Here is a 26,884-nt window from a genome sequence, read left to right on the forward strand (position 1 = left end):
TAGAAGCTGCTCAGCATAGAGGACAACCAGAAGTAAATATAATTCTAATACAAAATAAGTATACCCTATATTCACACTTCTCACAAAGCGGAATCAGAGGGATTACTCCTACTCTTTAATGCCTCCCAAATTTTAAGGCTGAATAGTATTGACTCAGCATGCTGACTTTAACACAGGGGAACTTCTGAAATACTTGAAACTGGACAAGCACCCAACAGCTGCCCTGACCAGTCCTGAACAGAAACCTGGCAGACATACATTGAAAATAGAATTGTCTGAACTCCCTCTCCTCCCACCTGGTGAATACCTGGACACCAAAACGTTAATGTACGCCTAATATAACTGATTTCGGAGCTGCTTTAGCGCAGAGAAACTTATTTGCAATAACAAATAATAACAAGCAGTTAATTTCAAAAGGGTCTTAGCTGAAATGGTTTAACTCCTGCTTTTACAATGTAAAGCGATATTGTGCTGCCCTCTGGTGAATGTCTCCACTTAGGGACAGGGATTTCTGGCCCTTCTGAGGGTGCTTCAGAGCTGAATGCAAACCCAGCTGCCCAAGGCAGAGCTCACAGGGGGCCTTCCATCTGCTGGGCTTGAACAAAGTCGCACCTTCATCCATGAAAGACTGACGGACTTGAATAATTTAACCTTGCAGAGAGACATCACTGAGGTAGAATAACAGTCAATCGAACTGGATTCGAGGGCTTTTTTTTTTCATATGTGGTGATCTTTTGAGATGAAGATTTCTTTCACTGTACACCTTCCACAGAAATCCACACATAACTTCCTGGTGACACCAAAATCCAAAAAGAAGTAATAAAGATAGGTCTGGAATACCTGGATAAGAAAACTGGTTATTTCGCCTAAGGCAAAATACAAACCATGGTTCACAATCACATTTCAAAGCCATTATCAGTTCAGAAAACTAATCCTTATACTATATTGAATAAAAGTTCTCATTCTTGTGATAACTTCTTGCTTTTTAGTAATCAATATTTGCCATTAGTGGAACCTACATGGCAAATAATGCCCGTAGCCATTTCCTCAAAATTGCACCTAAATGCACAATTGCATTTGCAGTTTCAAAAAGACAGATACTTCACTGCATGGCCTCCAATTTCACGGTGAGTAATGTGTTATTTTTTCTTACAGCTGTTGCAGGGATAAAGAAAGCAGAGCTGAGGCAGTTCAGCCTGAGTCAGTGATAATGGGAGTGTAGGATGTACCAGTGCAAATTTGTTGCCAAAAAAGCTGTATCTGAGATGAAACAGTATTGTGTATAAGATATAGGCTGCAGTTTTAGGGAGCACATGAAGTGACAATTTCAACTAGTAAGGAAGTGCTTGGACTGAGATCTGAATTCCTCTGAAGCCCAGGAATCACAGAATCATAGAATCCCTAGGTTGGAAAAGACCTTTGAGGTCATCAAGTCCAACCGCACCTGTCCACTATTAAATCATATCCCTAAGCACTTCATCTACCCATCTTTTAAATACTTGCAGGGATGGTGACTCAATCACCTCCTTGGGCAGCCTGTTCCAGTGCTTGATAACCCTTTCTGTGAAGAAGTTTTTCCTAATGTCCAATCTGAACCTTCCCTGACACAGCTTGAGGCCATTGCCTCTTGTCCTGTCATTTGGGATAATGACCAACACCTGTCTCTCCACAACCTCCTTTCAGGTGACTGTAGACAGTGATAAGGTCTCCCCTCAGCCTCCTCTTCTCCAGGCTAAACAATCCCCGTTCCCTCAGCCGCTCCTCGTAAGATTCATTCTCCAGCCCCTTCACCAGCTTCGCTGCCCTCCTCCGGACACAGTCCCGCACCTCAATGTCATTCTTGTAGTGAGGGGCCCAAAACTGAACACAGTATTTGAGTTGCAGCCTCACCAGTGCTGAGTACAGGGGCAGAATCACTTCCCTGGTCCTGCTGGCCACATTGTTTCTGATAAAAGCCAAGGTGCTATTGGTCTTCTTGGCCACCTGGGCACACTGCTGGCTCATGTTCAGTCTGTTGTCCAATCCTCCACCAGGCAGCTTTCAAGCCACTCTTCCCCAAGCCTGTAGCACTGCACAGGGTTGTTGCATCCCAAACTGCAGGACTCTGCACTTGTCCTTGTTAAACCTCATCCTGAGCCCATCAATCCAGGCTGATCAGATCCCTTTGTAGCTCATCCCTACCCTCAAGTAGATTGACACTTCCTCTAAGAAATGGACAGATCCAGTGTGCTTTGGGTTCAGGATCTGACCTGGGTTTTCTAAGCAAAGATCCACCCAAGCTTACAGCAGAACACAGGAGATGTGCTTTGTGTGAAGCTGACATCATGCTCCAATGGCATGGGAGGCCCAGCAGGAGATGGCAGTGTGTCCTCTCTCACCGCCTTCCCCTTGGCTTCTGGGTTTTACAACCGTTCATTCATGTCCTGCAAATCATACTCGGCCCACGCCTTCCAGAGGGGAAAGAGGGGGAAAAGCCAATGGCTTCACCTCTCTCCTTTCCTTAATGAATTAAAGATGCAGTGTAGGCAAGAGAAGAAATTGTTTTGACAACTGAACAACTTTGAATGTGAGAAGCCAAACGTGACAGGACAGGAGAGATTCAGGGAGGGCTGCAGGATTGCAACTCCCCATCCTGGTCTGTCAGGCTGGATTCGACTAACAGGGGCACTTCCCAGGAGCTTCATATGCTTGCCTCTGGGCTGAGCTTCATTTATAGGGCTCCTTCTTGGGCTGCTTGGTCTTCCACTGCTCCCTCCTCCTTCCCATCCCTCCTATTCCCAGTGCCTTCAGTAATCCACTGCTGAATTGCAAACCAGATCAGTCAGATCACCGAGTTTGGAAGACCTGCCCACCCCAACAGTGAAGACCTGGAAGGGAGAAGGGAAAGCGTGGGAGAAGGTTGCAATTTTAATAGAGATTTTCACTGATCTGCAGCAAGCCTCTAGAGAGCTGCGTTAAACCAGAAAATGGTGAAGTACAAGATACATGGAACTGTGGCCTGAGACATGAGCTGGGAAGTATGAAACTGTATCTCTTGCCTGTATCCAGCCTGTATCCAGCTGCAAACAGCGTAATTCAAACACAAAAATAGAACAGAAACCTGGACTACAACAAACATGCAGCAGCAGAAACAGTCCTGCAGGTATGAGTAACAACTGTGGATGCTGATCCCTTCTATCTTCTGTTCTTCCAGATACTGAAAATGGACTTCCTCTATGAAGACAAAGACCTGCAGGAGACCTAATAAGGTCCTGTTACCTTACTCCATCTCCAGACAACTCCCTCTGCAACTTCAGACCCAGCTCAGGCATCAGTGGGTGCACTGTATCTCCAGGTGCCCAAAGACTGAGCACATCCCTTGTAACACCCTCAGGCCATATTAAAGAAAACAACTGAAGGAAAGGAGGCAATCCATTATCACATCTCCTGCACCAAACAAGAGTTCACACCAAACTACGCACATGATTTAGAGAAGAGGAAGGACGGGGCAAATGCATTTTACTCAACTCAGAACAATTTCCACATCAGGACTGTTCTCTGCATGCATGGAAGACAGAACCACACTGCTGGCAAGGAAAAGTCATCTGTGCTGCTGGCAGGAGCTTAAGCACAGTGCTACAGTGAACTGTCCTTTCACTAAACCTATTAATTTTAAAGCAAAACTGGTTTCTGACCTTTTTCACCATGTGGCCTCACCACGCTTTAGAGGCAGAGCAGCTGAAGGCAGCTTCTGAGCGTCTCCTTTCTATGGTTTCCCACAGCTGCTGGACTCCTGAAGCATAATGATATGGCAATAGAGCCAAATTGTGTGACACCACCGGGGCTGCATTTGCCCCTCTGTGGGCAAAACACTTGAGCCAAACTTTTCATATGTATCTCTTACTGCAAGTCTTGATTTGGAGCCTGCCTGCAGCAGCTGGTGGGAGTTGTGCTGTGAATGTTAAGGTTACATCCATAGCAACAGATTAAACATGTTGAGGGATAACCATCCTACAGCCAGCTGGCATGGCACAGCCTGAGCCCATACTGTTAAACTTTCTTACTCTCCACCAAATAGTGGTTGTATCCAAATTGTCTTCCAGGAGTACTCCCTGACCAGAGCTAACTCCTGAGTTGCGCTTGGGATTAGTTTGGGAAAGAGCTTTATGTCTGCAGTCAAAATTATGATTCAAACTGTTCTAACTTGGTAAAACCAGACTCTTTGTATCTCAGACTCAGAATCTGAAAATAGTGGGTACTTTTGATCTCAAACCTCTGCTCTTCTCTCAGTACTCCACCAACTGGACATGCCCAGCTTTCTACCCACTCTCTCCTCTCACCAACTCCTGTCTCTCTCCCTGTTCCCAGTTTTGTTTGCTGCCTGAGGCAATCGCCTCTGCTACAGGTGACAAAAACTACAGTAAGATATCAAAATAGCATGAGTACCTAATAAAGTATGTACAAAGATGGTGAAATTTTATGAAAAAGAGAAAATTCAGCTATTTCTGAGACACTGCTATGTTAAAATAGATGATGCTACGGAACAGCCTGAAGACACAAATATTATCCTTGGTTTAAATCGGTGCTAGGTGGATAGAAGCAACTGCAGTTAAATGCTTCTAGAGACAACAGGTGGCAGGACTGCTGTTTGGACTGAGGTTCTGCTTGGCAGAACTTCTCCTAACATGACATTGTCACTAGAATCAAAATTGTGAAGTTTCTCCAAATGCACTGTAAAAAAGTTTTAAGACTGATTTGTGTGACTGTTCCTGAATCTGCATTGCCTTGTTTTGGCTTCTATCTCTTTGTATGTATATCCAGTACAGCACTACATAAACCTCAAGGCCAAGATCAACTTTCTGATGCAGTACTTACTGTGTCTCATTTTTGGGGTTCCTGTGCATTAAATCAGGATAAATCCCTTCCAGCTAAAGATTAAAATTCTTCTTGTGCTGTTGTGTTCAGAGCTGCTTGGCTTGGCAGCACCCATTTAACAAGAACAGTTAAAGACAGGCACATCTTATTCCAAGCAGTGAAGAACTGCTACAGCAGACCAGATGTGCACATAATTAAGGCTTGATCCTGAAAGCCTGATGCTGGAAGGAATTACTGGCATGGACTGTGCTGCTGTTGCAGGCTGTCAGATGAGGTTTGCAGGGACTGTGCATGTTGTAAGCCTTCAAAATAGTTCATGGGTATACTACAGGCTACCCAATTAAGGAGAGCCAACCGATGAAGTCTTCTTCCTCCAGCTGCAGGAGCCTTCACGTTCACAAGCTCTCATCCTACTCGGGGACTTCAACCACCTTGACATATGCTGGAAAAGTAGCATGGCAAGCTCTAGGCAATCCAGGAGACTCCTGGAGTGCACTGAGGATAACTTCTTAGTCCAGCTGATAGAGACCCCCACCCGAGGAGATGCAATACTGGACTTGAGGGTCACTAATACAAGCAAACTCATCAGTGACATTAGGATCAGAAGCAGCCTGGGATGCAGTGATCATGCACTGGTGTAGTTCAAGGTCCAGAGGGACATGGGATAGGTGAGTATAGTCAGGACCCTAAACTTCTAGCTCTTCAAGGAATTACTCAGTAGGACCCCCTGGGATGTGGTCCTCCAAGACAAAGCTGGAAAATATTCAAAGATGCTTTCCATAAAGCGCAAGAGCGCTTAGTCCCTGTATATAGGAAATCAAGCAGGGAAGGGAAGAGACCAGTGTGGCTGAGTCAAGACCTGCTGGTTAAACTAAGGAAGAGGGCACTGCACAGGCAGTGCAAGCAGGGACGGGTAACCTGGGACGTGTATAGGGATGGTGCCTGGTTGTGTAGGGATGAGGTCAGGAAGGCCAAGGCGCAGCTGGAGATAAACTTGGCAAGGGAAGTAGAGACTAACAAGAAGGGCTTCTACAGGTGCGTCAGTCAAAAGAGGAAGGTCAAAGAGAACGTACCCCCACTGATGGCTGGGAATGATGATCTTGTATCAACAGACGAGGAGAAGGCTGAGGTACTTAACAACCTTTTTGCCTCAGTCTTCACTGATAAGCGCTCTCCTCACCCCTCCTGGGTCATGGGACAGCAAGATGGTGACCAGGAGGATAAATCCCCTCCCACTGTAGGGGAGGATCAGGTTTGTGACCACCTGAGGAAACTAAACATATATAAGTCTATGGGACCTGATGAGATGCATTCCAGAGTCCTGAGGGAATTGGCCGATGTGGTTGCCAAGCCACTCTCAATGATATTTCAGAAGTCATGGCAATCAGGAGAAGTCCCTGGTGACTGGAAGAAGGGCAATGTTGTCCCCATTTTTAAAAAGGGTAGAAAAAATGACCCCAAGAACTACCGACCTGTCAGCCTCACCTCTGTGCCTGGGAAGATCATGGAACAGATCCTCCTAGAAGCTATGCTAAAGCACATGGAGGACAGGGAGGTGATTAATGGCAGCCAGCGTGGCTTCACCAGGGGCAAATCCTGTCTGACCAACTAAGTGGTCTTCTGTGATGGGGTAACCACAGCAGTGGACACGGTAAACTGACGGATGTGATCTATGTAGACTTCTGTAAAGCCTTTGACATGGTCCCCCACAACATCCTTCTCTCTAAATTGAAGAGATATGGATTTGCTGGGTGGACTATTCGGTGGACAAGAAACTGGTTGGATGGTCATATTCAAAGAGTAGTGGTCAATGGCTCAAAGTCCAGATGGAGATCCGTGAAAGTGGTGTACCTCAGGGGTCCTTACTGGGACTGTTGCTGTTTAATGTCTTCATCAATTATATTGACAGTGAGATTGAGTGTACCCTCACCAAGTTTGTAGATGACACCAAGATGACATCCTGGAAGGACGGGATGTCATCCAGAAGGACCTGGACAGGCTGAAGAAGTGGGCCTGTGAGAACCTCATGAAGTTTAACAAGGCCAAGTGCAAGGTCCTACACCTGGGTTGGGGCAATCCCTGATTTCAGTACACGATGGGGGATAAAATGATTGAGAGCTGCCCTGCAGAGAAGGACTTGGGGGTGCTGGTTGATGAGAAGCTCGACATGAGCGGGCAATGTGTGCTCACAGCCCAGAAGGCCAACTATATCCTGGGCTGCATCAAAAGAAGTGTGGCTGGCAGGCTGAGGGAGTTGATTCTGCCCCTCTATTCCTCTCTTGTGAGACCTCACACGGAGTATTGTGTCAAGTTCTGGAATCCTCAGTATAAGAAGGATATGGAACTGTTGGAACGGGTCCAGAGGAGGGCTACAAAGCTGATCAGAGGGCTTGTGCACCTTCCATACAAGGACACTCTGAGAGAGCTGGGCTTGTTCAGCCTGGAGGAGAGGAGGCTCTGAGAAGATCTTCTAATGACTTTCTAGTACCTGAAAGGGGCCTACAAGAAAGCTGGAGAGGGACTATTCGTAAAGGCTTGTGGTGATAGGACGAGGGGCAATGGGTATAAATTGGAGAAGGGCAGATTTAGACTAGACATTAGGAAGAATTTCTTCACCATGAGAGTGGTGAGACACTAGAACAGGTTGCCAAGGGAAGTTGTGGCTGCCCCATTCCTGGAGGTGTTCAAGGCCAGGTTGGATGGGATCTTGGGCAGCCTGATCTAATGGGATGTTCCTGCCCATGGCAGGGGCGTTGGAACTAGATGATCTTTAAAGTCCCTTTCCGACCTTAACTATTCTATGATTCTATGACTCTATGTTTCTGCTTTGTGAAGCAGCAGAATAATGAGTTTCTGATCTAATTCCCCACTGTATCTACTTTCACAGAAATCATAGCTGGCTTATCAAAGGATGTGTGTGCTCTATAATGCAAAAACAGATCCAAGACAAAATTGAACAGTCCCAAACCACCGGTCACTTTTAACCTCTTATAAGTCTTAATGTCTCCTGATAAGAAACCAAGTTTATCTGAAACCATCTATCTCTGGCAAAGCAGAAAAATTAAAAAGGCTTTTGCAGCAATGAATGTCAAAATACACCACCATCTGCATTCATATTCTAATCAACGCATTCATGCTTTGTCAGACTAAGTCACCTCAAGGTCAACATATTCAAAGTTGACACGACTTTCCTTTCCACACCTTCTTGTCTATTTCTACAAGTGTTCTAGCAACTCCACACCTGCCAGCATTGCAGGCTGCCTCTCCTCCTCAGAAAGTCATTTGGGAAATTGGGAAGAATCAGTAAAGTCGTGTGAACAATTCAAGAGATCGCTTCAAGGCGGCAGAATAGTTTCTATTAAAATGGTTGAGAATTTTATAAAGTAGGAGATGTCACTAGGAAGGTTTTCTAGCAGACTGTAAAACCAGATTTTCAAAGGAAGGTGAGCATAATTGCATGTGAACATGATTATGCCCCAGTGAAACACAGGCCACATCCCAGGGTTAATACATGTGCATAATTATGTGCCAAAGTCATCTTCCATTATAAATCAGGTCCTGAGTAAACAGTTTTCAAACCAATAACTTAAAGCCCACAATTTCATTCCATGGTGGGTGTAATTACCCCCATTTCACCACCAGCAGTACAAAACCTCCAGTACAAGCAAGGAAAAGCAGAGTGCTGCAGACACAGCTTGCAAATGCAAAGCATTGGTTGGGCTTGGGCAGCTGCTGAGGAAGAAACTGATAATGAAGCCTCTGTGAAACAGCTCCTAGGAACACCACCACATATTTTCCCCAGGCTTTAACAGCCAAATAGTGACTGTCTCCAATGCGACAGCATAAAAGCTTTATCTGATGAGTGACCATGCCAAAGATTACAGCTTAACTGCAGCATATTATGCTCTTTCCCACACCCCCACAATATCCCATATTGCTTTCTGGCTGCAGCGAGGCCATTAGACCACAATTACTACATACTTTAGAGCATATAGAAATGAAAGCTGTCTTTGTGAAGGGTTTTCCAGCCCTGACACAACTATTCCTGATAGCTTTTCTTTTCCTGGAACTAGATGCTATTTCATATTAAACACAGCCTGTTTATAACTGCACTTTGCTGTTTATGCAATTCTACCATGCCAAGTCCCTTTTCAGTCGTCGCAGTGCAACAACATTGCGAGCAACCATTCTGCAAACTCAGGTAGTAATAGTGGAAGTAGGGAAGCGGGCACACACAGAGAGTCCCTCTGTCATCCAACCTGAAAGATCTCTAAAATCCATGGCAATAGTACTTGTTTTCAAACTTATGTTTGAGTCAAGCCCATGAAACACAACAGATAGATAGTGCTTTTCCAGAAGCTACTTCCAATTTCCAAAGCACCCTGAACTTATAAAAATATAGAAGATTGTAAAATATGCAGCAGCAAAATACAATGTTCTGACTGTCCTTGGTGAAATGCTGATGAAGAAGTGGGACTTTTTTAAAAGAGCAAGATTCATACTTAGGAGTGGATTCAGCTCACATATGTTTACATCTCTGAAAACAGGCTCCCAATCACCTGAGAGATCTTACCTCTGTTCTCATTAGGGGAAGGCTGAATGACTTCCACTGGTACCTAACTTTTAGATTGCTAGAATTTTAGTACTTATACTTAGATAATTCTACCTCAACTGAGAAATTTATAAAATGCCTTGTACCCAACTGTCAGGACATTACAGCCTTTTAATATGCCTTGAATGAGATCTCTCCAAAACGAAGCACACCAAAATAATTCCAATTTTGAAAAAACAGGGCAAAAGAATTTTAAATGTGAAAAGCCCAGATTACTGAGTGCCAACACTACCATACAATCTATACATAAAAAAGTCAGTGAGACAGAATTGTTTCAAGGAAGCTAAGTGATAGTCCTTGGAGGCAGAGTACAAATTACATTAGAAGGGCCTGTTATATTTAAGATTAAATAATGTTGAAGCAAAAGGCATCAGTGAGAATTGAGCTGTGTGATATGCCACAGCAAGAGAGGCACCAGTTAGTCAGTTTCATAACAGACCAATTTTCAAAAAACAGTGTTCACCTTGTGATTTGCTTTGTAAAGGTGAAGAGATATTTCAAGCCCAAATTTCTCACTATTCACTCTAATTGATTCAATAAAGTGATTTTTAACTTTTTAGCATTTGTATTTCACTAGGAAAGTCAGCTTTTTGTAAGTATCTGGTGCATGTATGCAGAGCCTTTACAGCTGGAGATGCTCTTGGTCCTGAAGAGTTTACATTTTACTTAGAGAATACCAAGGCAGCACATGAGAGAATCTCTCTGTTAATAAATTCATTTTCATGAAAAGAATGTCCAAGACAAAGAAGGATTTGGCAGTTTTTGAAGAAGTCTTTGGCAGAGATGAGAAGTGATCTCAGATTTCTGGTGTCCCCAGCTAGTGCTGCATCTATGCGATCTTTCTTTTCTCTTTCCAGTCACGTGGTCCTTGAGGGAAGGTGCTGCCTTAATTTCAGTCATCTAAAAATAATCTAAACTGGCTGCTATATGCTCTGTGTGGTCAGTTAAGAATAACTTCTGCCTGTGGAGAGAGGATTACCTTCAGAGATAGAGGAAACCAGGTATGACCTCCACAGCTGGTCATAACCTGATCTACTCTTACTTTACAGTGAACCTTTGGACACCTAGAATTAGGAGAGAAGATCTCTATATACCACGGACAAAAGGAGGAGAGGTTAATGTGTGGTGATTCACTGGGAAAGGTCTTCAGATACACTCCTTTGAGTTGACTTCCTTGGCTGACACATCAGAACAGAAAATGTGGATAAGCTTCCACACAGTGGGAGCAGCACTAACAGAACGGGTCTTTTCACAGCCTCATGTTGTTGCACCATTTCACTCCAATTTCTTTCTCCAAGATAAGTGTGATGAAGTCATTCTGTCCTTTCAATTGGAAGCCGAGCTGAGGGAAATGATAACTCCACTTGCTTGTGATAGTCCAGCATATCTTGCAGTATCACCTCCTCACAAAAGCACAGGCAACTGCCCTGCTTGCCAGCTAGCGCAGCAAGGGGCAGTAAGGCAAAATATACCCAACCGTTTCCTGTCCCCTACACCAACACCTGCCTGTTGTCCTGCTGTGGAGAGGGAAATATAAAACTCTGGGCTCGATCCTGATGGACTGGGGCAGCAGAAGCTGATCATGTGGGAATGATCTGCGAGCTGAGTTCCCTCCATGCACACCCTAACCCCTCACTCCCTCATGACACACGGCAAATACAATTATAAGATCTAATGAACTGCAACTAATGTAATTCTGAAAGTCTTCACAGCTAATGAAAACCAGGTCTTCCCCTTCTCAATTTGATTGAGATGTTTGATTCATACACTGTGGAAAAAAAATCTTCCATAAAGCTATACATAAAAATTGCATCTACATATCCGGGAAATGAAGTTGCCTTTCACAGTTTTGAGCTCTTTTGCCTGACTGCTGGATATTTAATGGTAGGAAGGGAAATGGACTTCAGAAAATAAATACTTCTACACATTGTTTCAAGGGAGATCTCCAGTCTGAATGTCAGCTACTAACTACCACTTTGCAATCTGAACTTGGTATAAATATTTCCTCAATATGAATAAATCATGATCCCTAAAAAAATACACACCTCTTGCACCTAAGCAAGAATCACAAGACAGAATTTGGCCCATAGCTTTAAAACTTGCATTTGTTGAATAACAAATGACTAAAATAAAAAACTTTTTTTCTTCTCCTTACTCCAGTCTGTTCTTTTTGCTGTCTGCTGGCATCAGTTTTTCTGCAATTTAAGCATCACTAATGCTGTGAGACTTCCCCTGCCTCTGTGCTTTCCCATGTTACTATCATTAGCATTATTTTAGAAGGAAGCGCTACAACGTGGGTAGCACTGCAAAGAGAAGGATAAATACATCATGCCTCCTGCAAAAGGTTTTGCTACTACTTTGAGTTATGAGTTGCCAAAGCATGATGACAGAGATGCAATGCTGGTAGGCAGGACAAGCAAAGCATCACATCACTTCATGCAATCAACAACCAGCCTGGCTTTGCTTCCAGGTTTTGGTTCTGTGCTGACCCAAATAACGACCTTTTCCCCACAAAACTTGGTCTCATTAAGGTTTTAAAGGACAAGAATAAGACTGGAATTTGATGAAAACCCATAATGGATACAGGATAACTGCTCTCAGGGACAGGACAGAGTCAAGACAGACCAGGTAAGAACAACAGTCTTACAGTGGTGATGTATGAGGGAAAGAACAGATACTGAGCTCAAAACCTTTGTATGACTCGTCAGTATAAGCATGTCTCATGGACATCGGAGCCAAGAAGGGTCTTTCAGCAGCACAGATACAACCACAGCACACGCACCAGAGGTCTGGGCCCATGTCCACATGCACACCCCCCATAAAACCAGTTACTGCCTCCACTCCTACACGGCCAAGAAGCCTCCACCTCTGTCATCTTGCCTCCTTCTAGTACCTTCACTGACCCTCTGCCACCCGCAGAGCCTCATTCTTCCTTTCACAGCCACTGTCCCTCCTTTCCAGGGGCCATTCCAGTGTTGCTGCAATGCTGTAGCTGCACAAGCTGCCAGCTCCCCGCTCCCCTTGAGGTTTGGTGCTTCTTGCAGGTACCACCATCCTTGCCATTAGCTGAGTATTGGACAACATTTTTATTTTAGCATTTATTCCCCCCTGAATTATTTTTCTGTAATAATGTACCAACCAAACTTACACAAACTTCTTACAAAATTGCCACTACTGATAGCAACATCTATTGATTACTTTGGTTATGGCCAATTATTATATTAGGATGTCCAACTGGTGAGAAAAGGGAGGGCATGTCAGAAACACAAAGAGCAGATGGCAAGAAATACATGAAAACACTGTCAGAAAGAGAATTAAACTATATGAATTAAGTAATAGGACTGCTTACCTAAAATGTGACAAGTAATATTAAGTAACGTACAAGATACAAACATGTATGTGATAAGAGAAGTCAGGTCAAGAAGACATACAGCTACTCTGCCCTTCCCAGCAATTTCAACAGCTAGTTATCTTTTACTATTTATCATTACATCACTGTTCAGGTCTGATTTTCCTTCACCAAACAGTTTAGATTTCATATGGTGTGTCTTTAGTCTTTGAGAAATTTGCCATGCTCAGGCCTCCTGTAATACCCTCCCGAATGTGGCTTATTCTAATGGATAACCTAACATTATATGGTGAAAAAACCTTTTTTTTATCCTTCCCCATCACTTCAGCAGATAGTTTTATTGCAAAATAATCAGATTTTGCAGAAGGAAAGAGTTTTCAAAGAAACCATTCACAAATCAAGAGGCTGACCATTAGTTATGGAAACCTGAAACACTTAATTTGATGGCAGCAACAGTAAATTAATTTTTCCTTTTGTTGAAAGGTTTTCCTGACTACAACAAACAGCTGGCCAGCTGCCTGAAGAGTAGAGGTCATCCAGCTCTGCATTGACCTAGATGCCAGATCAAATTGATGTGCTGCTTTCAGAAAAACAACCTTACCATCATTTTAGAGAATCCTTTTTGAATTTTCAGTTGACTTGTAACACATGACTGTAGACCTTAGTTTGGGGCAACTGTTAAACTACTTGCTCTGCTATGTACTTCCATGAGTTATTCAACCAACAGGAGAAATGCAAGACTGAGTTCAGCTGGAAGAGAGCAAAAACAAGAGGAAGACTCATTCTTCTCTTTACCCCAGTTTCACAAGTCTAAAAATAGCAGAAGGGAGATAACATGTTATGTGGGCCAGAATGAGAACCAGATTGGTGAGGGAGAATTTATTCTTAGAAAATCCCTCATTTTGGAACGGTTACACACAGGAATGCACTGACCCAAATAGATCATGGCTCCTATCATTCCCCAGTGCATGCTAACAGATAAAATGCTGACATACACCAAAAAGGTTTGGGACAAAACAATCAAGCAAAATCTGCACAGAAGCTGTGAAACAAAGAAAAAGCACAGCAGCTCGTACACAACTGCTAATAGGCAAAGACAGCACTGCTGGTAAATGCACACAAAGCGAAGGCAATGCAAAGGCAAAATGATGATGGAAAATTCAAAGGACAGACCAAATAGATGAAGAAAACAAGCCAGTTACCACAGAGTACTTACTGCTCTCTGATAAGGACAGTCATTTGACCCATTTCAGGATGCTCAATTCATTCCGCTGTGCGGGTGCTGCCCAGTGATCAAGCCTCAGGGCCACTCATTTCCCCCTGGTGCAGCTTTCTGACTTGGCTTCATTGCCCACGCTGCCATTCTGTGGCTCTGCAGATGCGACTGGAGGATTGGGAGACCATGGGTCAAATCCGCAGTGTGTCTCATCAGCTGAGTTACAGAGCACAGCAGAGCAGTAACATGGGAAGCAAATACAGTTTTCTTTCCTTACTATGTCTCAGCCCTTCCACAGTTTTTTCAGTTTGTATCAAAAAAGTCCAAGGAGTGACTGTAAGCTCAGTGAAATGTCACATCTTCTGTGATGGGTGGGAGTCACCTACCCACCACGAGATGTGTGAGATGTCCAAGTATGTCTAAGTGTGAATGATGTGTTTGAGCCTCCTGCATTGCCGGGGGATGCCAGGTAATGGAGCAGCTGACTAGCCCACAGGGATGCCATTAGTTGCCTAAACACTAGGAGATAGGACCACTTGAGTTGTGTGAGGATCCAAGCTATCTGAGTGCCTATGTAGATATGGCCACAGACAGGGACAACTTGATGCAAGAACGCAGGAGATTTGTGCCCTTCTGAGTGGCAGCTGGAGGACAAGGGGCACAGCCTATGCCATTTAAAACAACATTCAACGCCCTCTATTTAGGCAGATGAAACCTGCATCTCAGTGTGGTGGGCAGCATGGCACAGGTCCTGCAGAAAACTCTCATGCTTCTAAAATAGCTGTTAGAGACTACACAAAACATTCTAGGGTACCTCAAATGGCACCAGCCGCTTCCGCATGGGCAGCTGAAGGGGGCCCTGGTCACCACTTACTAAAACAGGGCATGAAGGTGCCTTGTAGGTACTTGCCTACGTTTAGGAGTTTTCATTTGCATTTTCATTTTGGCACTAAATCCTTCTCAGAAAACCACAAGGGTTTATGTAGAGATGAAACATTTTAGTCTAATATGAAAAGAACACTTTTTTTGCCAAGTAGAACAATGCCAGAGCATCACACTCCTTCCAGCTGGCAGGAAAAAGAAATGAATGTCCAGATTTTCAGAAAGATTTACTACCACAGACCCTGTAATGTTTAACTATCTGATGGTGCTTAGGTGCAAATAAGCCACATCGACCTAGTCACCATATGAATATTTAAGGCCACCCTGCTGGAACATCAATGTGTGGGCTCATATCAACATTGTGTCGAACATCCCTATGCAGCTACAGAATGCATGTGTAAGCTTAAGATTAGCAAATAACTGTCAAAAGACCCATATTCAGAAAAAAAAGAGAAGTTCTTCTCCCTTCATGAATATTTTTAAACAAAGTGTTCATTTTTCCCCATTAACTTTTTATGTTCCTGCAAATAGATTGGTATACGGGGAACTTCTAGCCCCATTCTGTTCCCAGTCCCTCTTGTACAGTAACTGCATGCAGTATGGTGGAACTGCCTGCAACTCCAGGTTTCCTTTTATTTAATGCAACATTAACATACACATCTACACATTAAAATATTAAACCTGCATTACAGGCAACTATTTGCCTAATTTACATAGAAGTAGAACAAATAATAAGGCCTTTTATTATCCAGTTAGAGAGATCAGCAACATTTATGAAGCTACAAGAAAATGCAGAAACCTTAAGAAAAATACATTAGTATTCTTGCTGCAACAGAAAGATTCCAGGAATTTTTAAAACTCTAAGTTTTGTAGGCTACCCTTGCTTTGTCTTTAACACTGGTGTGCTGCTATGAAAATGATAGCTAAGCGTCCTGCAGTTAGGTCTAAGCATTAGTTACTACTTTGTGAAAGTAAGTTGAAACTTATATGTCAGCCTTCAGTGTAAATCTGCTGAGACCGAGACTCTTCCCAGAGTAAATCTATTATACTTCAGTAAATAGATAGGATATGAATAAAGTAGGAGCTCTGCAGAGTTTAAAACAGGAATTGCCACTGTATTAACAGACTTATGGCAATGTTACATAGAAGTATTTGTTTTGAAGTCTCAGCAGGTTCGTTCAGATGCCTATTGTGTAAAACCATCTGCCGAAAAGACAGAATCGATCTTGGAGCATGTCCTGCTTGGTTTGTAAATTTACCTGCTGTGAATAAGTATATAACTCATTATTAAAAACAGTCAGACCTGGTCTTTCCTGAGGGTAAACTAATGTTTCTCATCATCCTTAAAACCCAGCCCCCCCTACAAGAGATAAGGAATAGGCATGGCATTTAAATTAGAACCGTTATTTGAAAAGCTTACTCCCATGGCCTGAATCAACATGCAAACATGGACTCCCAATCATCTTCACAAGATAATTATAATTCATAATTGGCACTTCTAAAGCGTTTTCACAGAGCTGTGCAAATATTGACTAATTAGCCACAGCAGATTCCTGTGGGGTAGGTGAGTAGGTTCACTAATCCTCTTTCATATCTAAGGAAATTGCTACAGGACCCCCCCAACCATTGCCTGCTAAAGGGGCTGAGAAGGTGGGGAGCTTTCCAGTCCCATGCTCCTTGCCCAGCCTGCACTGCTCCCACCACCAGTGTGCTACCTGCTCCTCTTTTCTGGAGAGCAGATGAGGCGAGCTCTGTTTCAGAAAAGCTCTTGAAATAATGGCCAAATTGTACCCTGGACTGCATCAAGAGAAGCATGACCACAAGGTCGTGGGAAGTGACTTTCCCCCTCTGCTCTGTTCTGGTGAGACCCTACCAGGACCAATGTGTCCAGCTCTGGGGCCCCCAACGTAAGAAGGACATAGACGTGTTGAAGTGATTCTAGAGGAGGAACATGAAGATGATCAGAGGGTTGGAACTAGAAGATCTCTAAGGTCCCTTCCAACTCAAACCACTGCATGATTCTATGATTCTATAAAACCTCAGTTCATCATCCAAAGTCCTGTTAAACATAAGGACAAGGTATTCAAATGTCAAAATGAAGCCTGAGGATTTTATATAAGTACATGCAATATTTACATGAGGATGGTAGCCTTTTGTGCTGGGCAACACTCAAACGATTACGTACTGAACAATTACGGTTTATTCCTAGAAACAAGTTATTACACGGGTATATGTAACTAAACAGAAGAAAAAGAGCTCTACATGTATGCAGTAAGACGCTTCTTTACTTAAAAGTCAGAGAAATTTTATTATCCACTGTGTACCCACAATGAAGGGTGAAGAAAGTGTGGAAGCCCTATTAAAGCCTTCAAGAGGTTCAGCCTTCATCCTGTAATAAAACACGGACGGCAAACTTAATGACATTAGTCTAGAAGAAGGGTCTAAAAATGGAATGAAGATCCTTAGAGGCCACAGCATCTAGAAAATCAAATAATGCCACTGAATATTGCCTCCATTAAATCCAGCTCTTCAATTAAATTGCCCTTAGGAAAGCAATGATTAGTCATTAGTGTCTCAGGTTTTCTGGTATAAACCAGCAAACATTAATGATGGCTTTATTCCAGAGGTTTGTTATTAACCACCACATTCAGGGGGGACAAACAGGTCTTTTATAAATAATTGTATTATCACAAGCTTACAAAGTATACACTATACCCAATATGAGTAACTTTTATTTGGTGTAATCCTGCTTTGTCTGCTGAAGCCATTGGTTATATGTTGTGTCTAATTTCAGCTACAATCTCTTTAGGGCAAAGACTGTGTCCCTGTGGTTTTGTAAAGCCTCATTCATAGTTACAATGGCATATAAATTAAATAAATAAAGAACTGTGGGAATTTATGTCTGTTTATCAGGAATTCACAAGTGAGGATTTACATATTTTTAAATGGATTTTATTAAGATAATATATTTTAGAGATCTGGTTCACTGCTGTTGTTTAGAAATTGGGAAATGGCTTTTAATTTAATTGCAGCAACTATCTAGGTAAAAATAATAACAGGCCAAATCAAGTTAGTGTGGTGACTTGTTGAACACTAAATATACTGTTATTCTGCTCTAAAGCTCATTCTTCATCCTGGTTCACACACAACTGCTTCTGAGACAAGGAGGCTTCCATCCCAGGTACAGAGCATTATCACAATGGTATTTTAACTTCTGCATTAGTTATCTACCCTGAGCAAGGTTAAAAAAAACAAATAGTAGTTGTCCTGCTTTCAGCTAGGATTGAATCAGTATTCTTCTCAGAAAGCTACATTTCTAACAACTCTACAAGTCTACACCTGAAAGGAGGTTGTGGAGAGGAGGGTCCTGGCCTCTTCTCCCAAGTGACAGGAGACAGGACAAGAGGGAATGGCCTCAAGCTCCACCAGGGGAGGTTTAGGCTGGACGTTAGGAAAAAATTTTTCATGGAAAGCGTCATTGGGCACTGGAACAGGCTGCCCAGGGAGGTGGTTGAGTCACCTTCCCTGGAGGTGTTTAAGGCACGGGTCGACAAGGTGCTGAGGGGCATGGTTTAGTGATTGATAGGAATGGTTGGACTTGATGATCCTGTGGGTCTTTTCCAACCTGGTGATTCTATGATTCTATGATTCTAAGTAACGGCACTTTTCAGCATCTAAAACATTAAGTTTAGGGTGGGAATAAAGGTGATAATACATCCTGTTTTAGTGTCATGGTCATCCATGGAATGTCGTTTCCATGGAACCCAAGGACTTTTGCATTTCAAAGTAACCAGGTGCATAATGCTGGGAGGAGCAGATTTTGGACAGTTGACCCAAACAGACCAAAGAAAGTACCCCATGCTATAAACCTAACATTTCGTACAAAAGCAAGAAACTTCCTTGGGATGGCCCTTCTGCTTGATAGCTGCCCATCCCTCGAGGACCCACTTGCTGTGGTTCTTTGGGTCCTGCTGCTGCTCTGGATTGTTAGGGTTTTCATGATTTCTCTGCGACAGCTGTAACATCAGCCAATTGGAGCTGCCGTGCTTGCAGTGTGCACCTTCTGCTGGTCACTGCTGGCAGCACATATTCCATGACCATGCTTGGTATTTGTTTTGTATATTTTGTATATCACCATCATCATCATTATTGTCATTTTATTGAAACGGTTTCTATTTCAACTTTCAGATCTTCTTTATCTTTCTTGATTCCCCCTCCCCCACTGTGGGGGAGAGGCTGGAAGATAAGGAAGTTGTCTGTTGTTCAGGTGCCGATCAAAAGGGGCTAAACCACAGCAGCAGGAGTAGAGCAGAACTGGATGTCCTAGAGAGCAAAATTCACCAAGAAACACCCAAACCCAAGGAGTACGGGTTAGGTGACTTGAGCTGCAGTACAATAAAAGGGCAAAAAGGGCTTTTGTGCTCATAAGGTTTATATTGGTGGAAATAATGAAAAACAGTTCAAAAAAATTACTAACATTTTCTAAATCGAGCACTTCTGGCCACTGATCGCCCACACACTGGAACAGCAGCTGGGGGACCACAGCCAGAAACACACTGTCGATAGTAATACAGGAGAGTCATAAGCCAAAGCCATACTATGATAAAGCTCCATATGCTATTTTTTTTTTTTTGTGCACACATCTTTTTCCTCTTCAGGCGTAAGAGAGAAAAAAGAAAAGCAGCAACTTTCACCTCTGCACAGAAATATGTTCATGAAAATGAACATCTGGCCTGCTCTGAAGCTTTCAGGAGGAGGTGAAAGGACCTGGGGTGACTGCTGGGCTCTTGCACCTGGAGCTGGTGAGTTAAAGAAAACACAGGGCAACTTTAGTCTTCAGGAATAAAGGATGAAGATTAGGGTGAGCGCCTCTTTTCAGGTACAACAGTGCTCATCTACAGTAACACACAACAAGATTGGTAAAATGATTAATTCTCCTGGCTAGTCTTGTGTCCCCAAAGCCCTTCAACTCCAAGCGCCTGTGAGGTGAGGGGTCTGGTCCCTATGGCCAGAGCAGTTAATTACAGATGGACATTCTCCATCCTTCAAGATGCCAAGCCCAAGTCATCAAACTCAATTTTTCTTGTTTTTCTTTATGGTTAACAAAATAACACCTGTAAAGGGACCAGCGTGTGAGGCCAACTCTGTATACAAGGATGGAAAATGCACCCATTTGCACAGAGTTAATAACATGTCCTAAAATGGCCATTCATCCTCAAAAGTCATTAGCATGTACTAGCAGCTGCTCTTTCTCTGAGTGCAGATGAGTGTTGGGAAGAGGAGCTGAGAGGTTTTGTCCTAGAATTACATGTCACTGTTTTAAATGTGAGGAAATTACTTTAATTACCCTATCAGTACAGGACTGAAATGGTCCTATACTGGTTGCCATCTTGTTAGGAGTGGTGCAAATGTTCTTCTTTGGTCAGGGTGTTGTTCGAGAAGGACTTGTACATACCTCAACGTCTAGAAAGCCTCACCACAAAACAAAATGAAAGAAAATTGGCTCGATAAAATAGCTTTGCAAAATATTAGCTAGCAATGATTGGTTTTGACCCCAAGTCTTACATACAAAGATCAGATTTCTTGCGAGTATGAGCACTGAAAGAACAAGAACTGTTGTTTTTTTTTATTTTTGATATAAATGTTACAGTTCAAATGTCACCAACTATATTAAAAGCATTCACAACTGGCTCTGGGATTTACAAAGGGGGAAAAAAAAAGATTTACACTGTCGTAGGAAGGTTGCTGGTGATCACAGTGCTAATGACCATGAGAGAAATAAGAGATTTTTTTTTAAAAGCATCGTTATCTAGTGGCCTTGAGTGCTAATCAAAACAAGGACTATAATGCCTGCCTTAATGGGGTTTGTCTCAGCAATGCTCCTAAATGGAATAAACTACATTAAGCCCAGGCAAGCTACAAAGAGATAAATAGCAAAACAATACACTGAAAACCTGAATACTCTTTTAATCTACTGTTAACTGAGTTACCATCCATGGCATTCACAGTTGACAGCGGTTTTGTGATCCATTTGCTGAATTGTACAACTAAAATAGAAATGTTGTTCTTCTGTTTAAAACAACAGATTAAATAAGGCCAAAATTAACTTCTAGAATGGCTGGTTTGGTAAATACTGTGGTAGTACAGGCTGCATATCTATTTTCTTCTTCAAAAATAAGGAAAGCAGCTCCCCAGGAGTTTTTTCTTAAAGTAAATAGAAGAAACCTGTCCCTGCCAAGGTAGTTCTCCACATAAGCTGAGTCTCTGCACATCACAAGAATGATGCCCGAGGCAGATCAAGGACCTCACATGCTCCCTCTCTGACCACTGCCATTCCCCACAGCTCCAGTGCTGCAGGGATAGACACTAACAGATCTCAGTAGGCTCTGGATTGTCCTCTTAATGTTTACTGGAAGGGCCATGGAAAGCCCGGAAGATTAATTCACTGCCATTGCCCTCCTCCTTCTTGTTCCTTTGGTCTTGCTTATTGCTCCTCTGCATATTCTGGCCTAATGCATAGCCATGCTGAACTTCTTCAGGTTGATACCCCACAAGATCAGTTACATGTGAATTCCTCAAAAGCAGTTAAATAGGTTTTCTGATGTATCAGTTTTGCTGTACCTCTCACACTGAGATGGGAGGACCCTTAGCAGCTGAGGGGGAATACAAACTATAGGACTTTGGGCAGATTCTGCAGGAAGGTGAAAATTCACAAATAAAATGACAGCCAAGTTAAAGAGGTAGTGATACTTTTATGTCCATTTAGAGGTAAGAGTGAAATGATTTCAGGGGCCCAGTCTTGGGAAGACAGATTGGCTTTTTGTTCATTGTGTACACAAAATATGGGATCACGTACCTTATCTTGAGGAAATTTTCAATAAGTCTTTAAAAAATGAAGCTGTAGCCAAAGGAACTTATAATTCATTCCCTAATTAACAGGTTCCCACCAGTATTCTAGAGGAAATATTCCTATGGTTTGTATTGCTTTTGTAAAATGGTTGCTCTCAAGGGACTGTGAAAGGTCACTGGTGTTGAATATACATGATTTATAAAGTACTCTGGGATGAGAGGTGCTGTGTAAATGTAAAATATTATTAGAGCATACTCTCCTTAATTGGCATATAGTGAAATGGAATTGGCTGTGCCACATGAGCAGAACTAAGAAACCAATTTAGCCTGATGATAGCGGATTGTCTAAGGCTACTGACAGTCTACAACAGTGCAAGTATAAATTCATCTCACAGATAGATTTACCTAACGCTGAAAGTTATTGCTGCTCATCAGGAACAGGTGATATGTAGATATGAATTTGAAAACTGGCACAAGAGCTCCTGTGTAGCCCATCCACCTTCCACAGAAAAACTGCCTTATGCAAGTCAGTTCTCAAGCATATGCCAGAGATGCTTGGGATGCTGTGGTCCTCATGTGCTTTGCAAAGCCACCTTCAGACGGCACTTTCAGACTCAAAATATGCATCCTATTTATCCCTGGCCTTAATGAGGACTTCCAAGCTCCCCTTGTCAATTTGAACCTTGAGATTTGTTCACTTGCAGCTATATGCAAAGAGGTTTCCTAAAACCAAATCTCTTACTAAACTAAGCGAGAAAGAGCAGACTGGTCTGGCAGTCCCACCCCCTCTCAGGGAAGCATAAATAATGCTTTTACCACACTTTTTGGGACTGATTCAAATTTCTCTCTTTTCACTGCAACAGACTATACTTTAACACTGCAATAAGTAATCAGTTCAAAGTAGACTTTAAAATATTTTAACAGCTGGGGCAATGACATTATTACTCCACTTTACTGTAAATGGAAAAGCTCCCATTTCCCCTCCCAAACAAAGACAGAGACAGAATATCTTATTCTGAATTCTTTTCAAAACCTAGGCCAAAAGATCTCACCAGCACAGTCTGTTCCCCTTCACATTATTATTCCCACTCTCACAAATTCTTCTATCTAATTCCCTTCCCCCCTGAAGTTTACACTGTCATTCCAAACATATTCCAACTGCACTGCTCTTCCCTTCTCTTAAATTCCCTATCTCTCATCAGCCATCTAATACCCTTCTTTAAATAATGCTTTGTCTTTTAAGAAAACAATGCTATGAATTCGGCATTACAAAGTAACCTGTTCCTACCTTTTCCCCATGCTAAACCAAGCCGTTTTAGTCCCCTCTTTTTGGGGAAAAAAGGCACAATACAGCACATTACCAAATGTATGCCAGCCACCGGCTCTTAAAGGGAAAAATGAAGTTCTCACTTTTGAATGTATTCATGATTCCCCATGAAAACGGATATGTCTGTCTGGGAGGTAAAGAAGATTTGGATTATCTGTATTCAAGAGAATAGTTACATGAAGTTATTGCATAAAATAATTTATTTGCTAGCAGCAGAAGTTTTATTCAAGGATAATGTCAAAGTTATTCTCATTTATGCAAAATACTTCTCATCCACACAAAAAAGGCTCTTTATTTCCTCTGTACTGAAAAAAAGTGCTATTGTATTTTTCTGTTCACTGATTACTTAAGTATTTGGTTCACTGATTACTTAAGTATTTGGTTTCTTCTACTTTCTTTGGATAATTTTTACTCTTAATAGATTTGCTCATTTGCCTACAGCTGAATTCCTTTAATAATGGTAGACAATGACACTATGATGCTATGCTATACATGATTAACTTGTGCTCCAACTGAAAGCAGTTATCATCTGGGAGCTACCCTTCCCATTTGTCTTTTCTCTGTGTTTCCAGTTTTCCTTTCCTAACAAGGAGAATGACAAAAATCAGTATGGGTTTTTAACCTAGGGAATGACATTTCTAGCTCTGAGGTCTATGTGTAAATGTAAATTTCCAGCTGCTAGAACAAAGAAATAGCAAATATGAAACAGATGTCAATGTATTACCCATTGTTGGTAATACAAGAAAAAATCAGCTTAAAGAAATCTTTCAGCTATTCCAGTAATGAAAGCTTATTTGTTTGGGCATTTACATAGACGGGTTAGAAATAAGATTTAACTAGATTCTCGCAATCCATGGAGTCAAGTCAAATCCTCTGTGTTTCTTCCTCTTCTGATATTAACAATCCATAGGTTAGAACATACAGCCAATGAAATCATCTCCAGTTGTTTCTTATGCTTAGCAAGCTGATGAATGTGCAAAGACCATTTAGGGTCTCTGCTTCTTAGCTACTTTACAATAAAATCAAATGGCATCTGGATGATTCTGTATCCTATGCTATAGAGCTATTTTTTCAGGACCATATTCGACAACGGAAGTTACACTTCATGTTTGGTTTCTATCAAGTGCCACTTGACCATAAGTCTTCAAGCACTTATGAAGCCAGTGTAGGTAGAGCTAATGAGCAACCACTCTGAGTTCCCTAAACTCCACTTCCCTTTTGAGTTCCCTAAGAACTCCACTTCCCTTTTAATCCACTAACTGAAAAACCCACAGCGTGCTGCTTCTTGATGTATCTACTATCTTTGTTGCTTCTACCATCTTCTAACCCTTGAAAACCTCTGAATTGACCATCCTGGCATGGTGAACACAAGCCATAGCCAGAGGCACAGAGAAGCATAGATAGTCAGAGTATACTTAACAGTTTAGATTCTCCTCCAGGGTCTTCAGTCTCTCTCTAGCTCTTACATCTCACATTTCCCAACATCTCATCTCTCTCATCTCACATCATCCTTCCCATGGACTTTGACTTCCCATGAATACTAGAAGTACTCCCTTCCAACATTAACACAGCAGTGACTTCCAACTCTCTTGTGCCAGGCACATTTGTGTTTGCAATTCCTTTCACATTAGGCAATTCATTAAGGGCTCTGTTTTGATTACCAAAATGTGTGAACACAATTTTGTACCTTAGCTATACAGGGTCACTCTTACATCAGCTCATTTTTGACTGTGATAGTCTCTTCCCATCCCAAAAGCCAAACAGCGTTTATATTTGGTTAGTTAAAATATTTACATAGCAATTTAAATGATGCATTTTCCCAATGACAGGGCTCTCTGTGGTATTTCCTCCCGTACCTACTACACAGCGGAAACAGATGATTAGGATGAATATTCTGTGTCTCTAAACAAGCAGATTGAGGAAACAAGCAGCACAGCTCTACTATACAAACCCTGCTGGACTTTTTAACATCCTTGTGGGCTGTGTAATCTGCCTAGCACTGTATGAAAGCCTGTCTTTGAGGCCCCTAGACTGGAAGAGCTGCACAATTTCCAGTCACTGCATTTCAAATAGATTCTTCATTTATTGACCATTTATTTGTTCATTTGCTGCATGAGGTGGAGTAAAACACCACAGACATGGGTCCTGGGAGAGGAGGTAAGAATGATGATGTTTGCTGATCATCAGTTTGCCTGCAGATAAAAGCCTCAAGTGCACTGTGACAGAAGGACTGCAGAGATGGTGGAGGCTGCAACCCGGCAGGAGAAGAGAGAAGTGAAATTGAGAAGGAAAGGTGACACTAAAGCTTTCAGGGGAATGCCACAAAGTGATGGCATTTCTGGCCATCAGAAAGCATAACTTTAATTTAATGCTAAAGTTGAATAAAATTCTTCAAGTGATGCTGCACAGAGTCCTGCTGCATCAAGTGGTAAACCAGACACACACAGCGTGATCCTTTCTGCAAAGAGAACGTTTGGAGCTCATGGAAGAAAAGTATGCATATGAATCTACACACAACAGTGAAATTCAACATCATTTAAGACATAATATAATCTACACAGTAAATAGTTAAATTTGCTTACTCATTTGTTGCTACCAAACAATGAAGGACCACCATATACAAGTCCTTCTGAGAAGAAATCAGATGCAGAGTGAAGCAACTTCTCACATGGGAACTCTGCAGCAAGGCAAAATTAGGAAGAAGAACTTAAAAATCCCATCTCTCAGTGGAAGTATTCCTTACCTTACAGTACTGTACACACAGGTCTTCATACAGACTCTCCCAGTGAAGAAGCAAACGCTTCTGTGCTGAAAAAAAAAAGATGAAATGCCTGTGAAGAAGTTACTGCAAAGGACCTGCCTGTGCTTATATCCACCACAAACTCTGCTGCATCTCTTTGTTTATAGAAACATATACAATAGATGAAAGTTGACTGTGTAAGCAAATGCTATCTATTTTAAATTGACCCTGCCCGCTTAGTGTCATATACTCCAGAGGAAATGGGTTATAAAAGTCACTGTATAAATGAGGCATGCCGCATTTAGCAAATGAACTTTAAGCAGAATTATTTTATGTGTTGGAGACATATTTGTTCCACTTTTTAAAACTGACACTGAAGGAAACTTTGTTTTTGCAGTTAAAACACAGCAGTAAAAGTGAAGTAATAGGTTCTACACGAGTGTAAGCCAGCGTATCACAATGATGAATGACCCATTTTGGTTTAACCTACAATGTTTGTCCTTTATATATTTAGTTCCTGATAAGAGTGCCTGTAGTAAAGCATCCACTGAAAAATGTCTGTGAATTGCAACCCTTTTAATTATTCTGGTACCAATTTTTGGGTTGTGTAGACAAGCTCTGATTTGGAATTTCCACACTTGCTGGTTCCTGACAAGCATAAGAAAATCATTCAGATGTACAGAACCTAATGTAGGGTCTCACTTCTCTCTTTTCTGGAGGTAATGATCATAAATATCTCTGATTTGATAGATGATAAACCCCAGCCAGGTACATATATGCTTATTATTACTTCAAAATGTCCTTCTTTACTGCAGCAGGTGTCTGGAACGTGCCTCTCTGATAGGAAAGGCATTGTTAGGATGCTGATGTCCAAACGGCAAAACATGTGGCCCACCCTCCACCCTGCTGCCCAGACAAGGACTCCTCTCTCTCAAGGAGGAGAAGCTCATCACCTGCCTGTGTGGTCCCCAACGTGACCTGAGGGGCTGCACACACATTAGCTGGCCTCACACAGCTGCACGAAAGCCATGCTGTAAACCCCCAGGCTGAAAGCC

At 42.2% G+C, this 26,884-nt stretch overlaps 1 protein-coding gene across 7 annotated transcripts in view; it reads right to left on the reverse strand.

The window, feature by feature from the left end:
- PAG1 (phosphoprotein membrane anchor with glycosphingolipid microdomains 1) overlaps positions 1 to 26,884 on the reverse strand; it is a 113,762-nt gene that overhangs the window by 16,970 nt on the left and 69,908 nt on the right. For 2 of the 7 annotated variants that reach the window (XM_069854286.1, XM_069854289.1), the window contains 2 exons: positions 25,833 to 25,897; positions 14,032 to 14,199 (listed from right to left, as the gene is read on the reverse strand). The exons of 1 other annotated variant lie outside the window; for it this stretch is intronic. The gene's annotated coding sequence lies outside the window, so the exon portion shown is untranslated. The remainder of the gene's footprint in view (positions 1 to 14,031; positions 14,200 to 25,832; positions 25,898 to 26,884) is intronic. 4 more of the 7 variants (XM_069854288.1, XM_069854287.1, XM_069854284.1 and 1 more) reach the window with 2 other exon arrangements.

The sequence above is a fragment of the Phaenicophaeus curvirostris genome, chromosome 3 (assembly GCF_032191515.1).
Source record: "Phaenicophaeus curvirostris isolate KB17595 chromosome 3, BPBGC_Pcur_1.0, whole genome shotgun sequence".
Taxonomy (NCBI): Eukaryota; Metazoa; Chordata; class Aves; order Cuculiformes; family Cuculidae; genus Phaenicophaeus; species Phaenicophaeus curvirostris.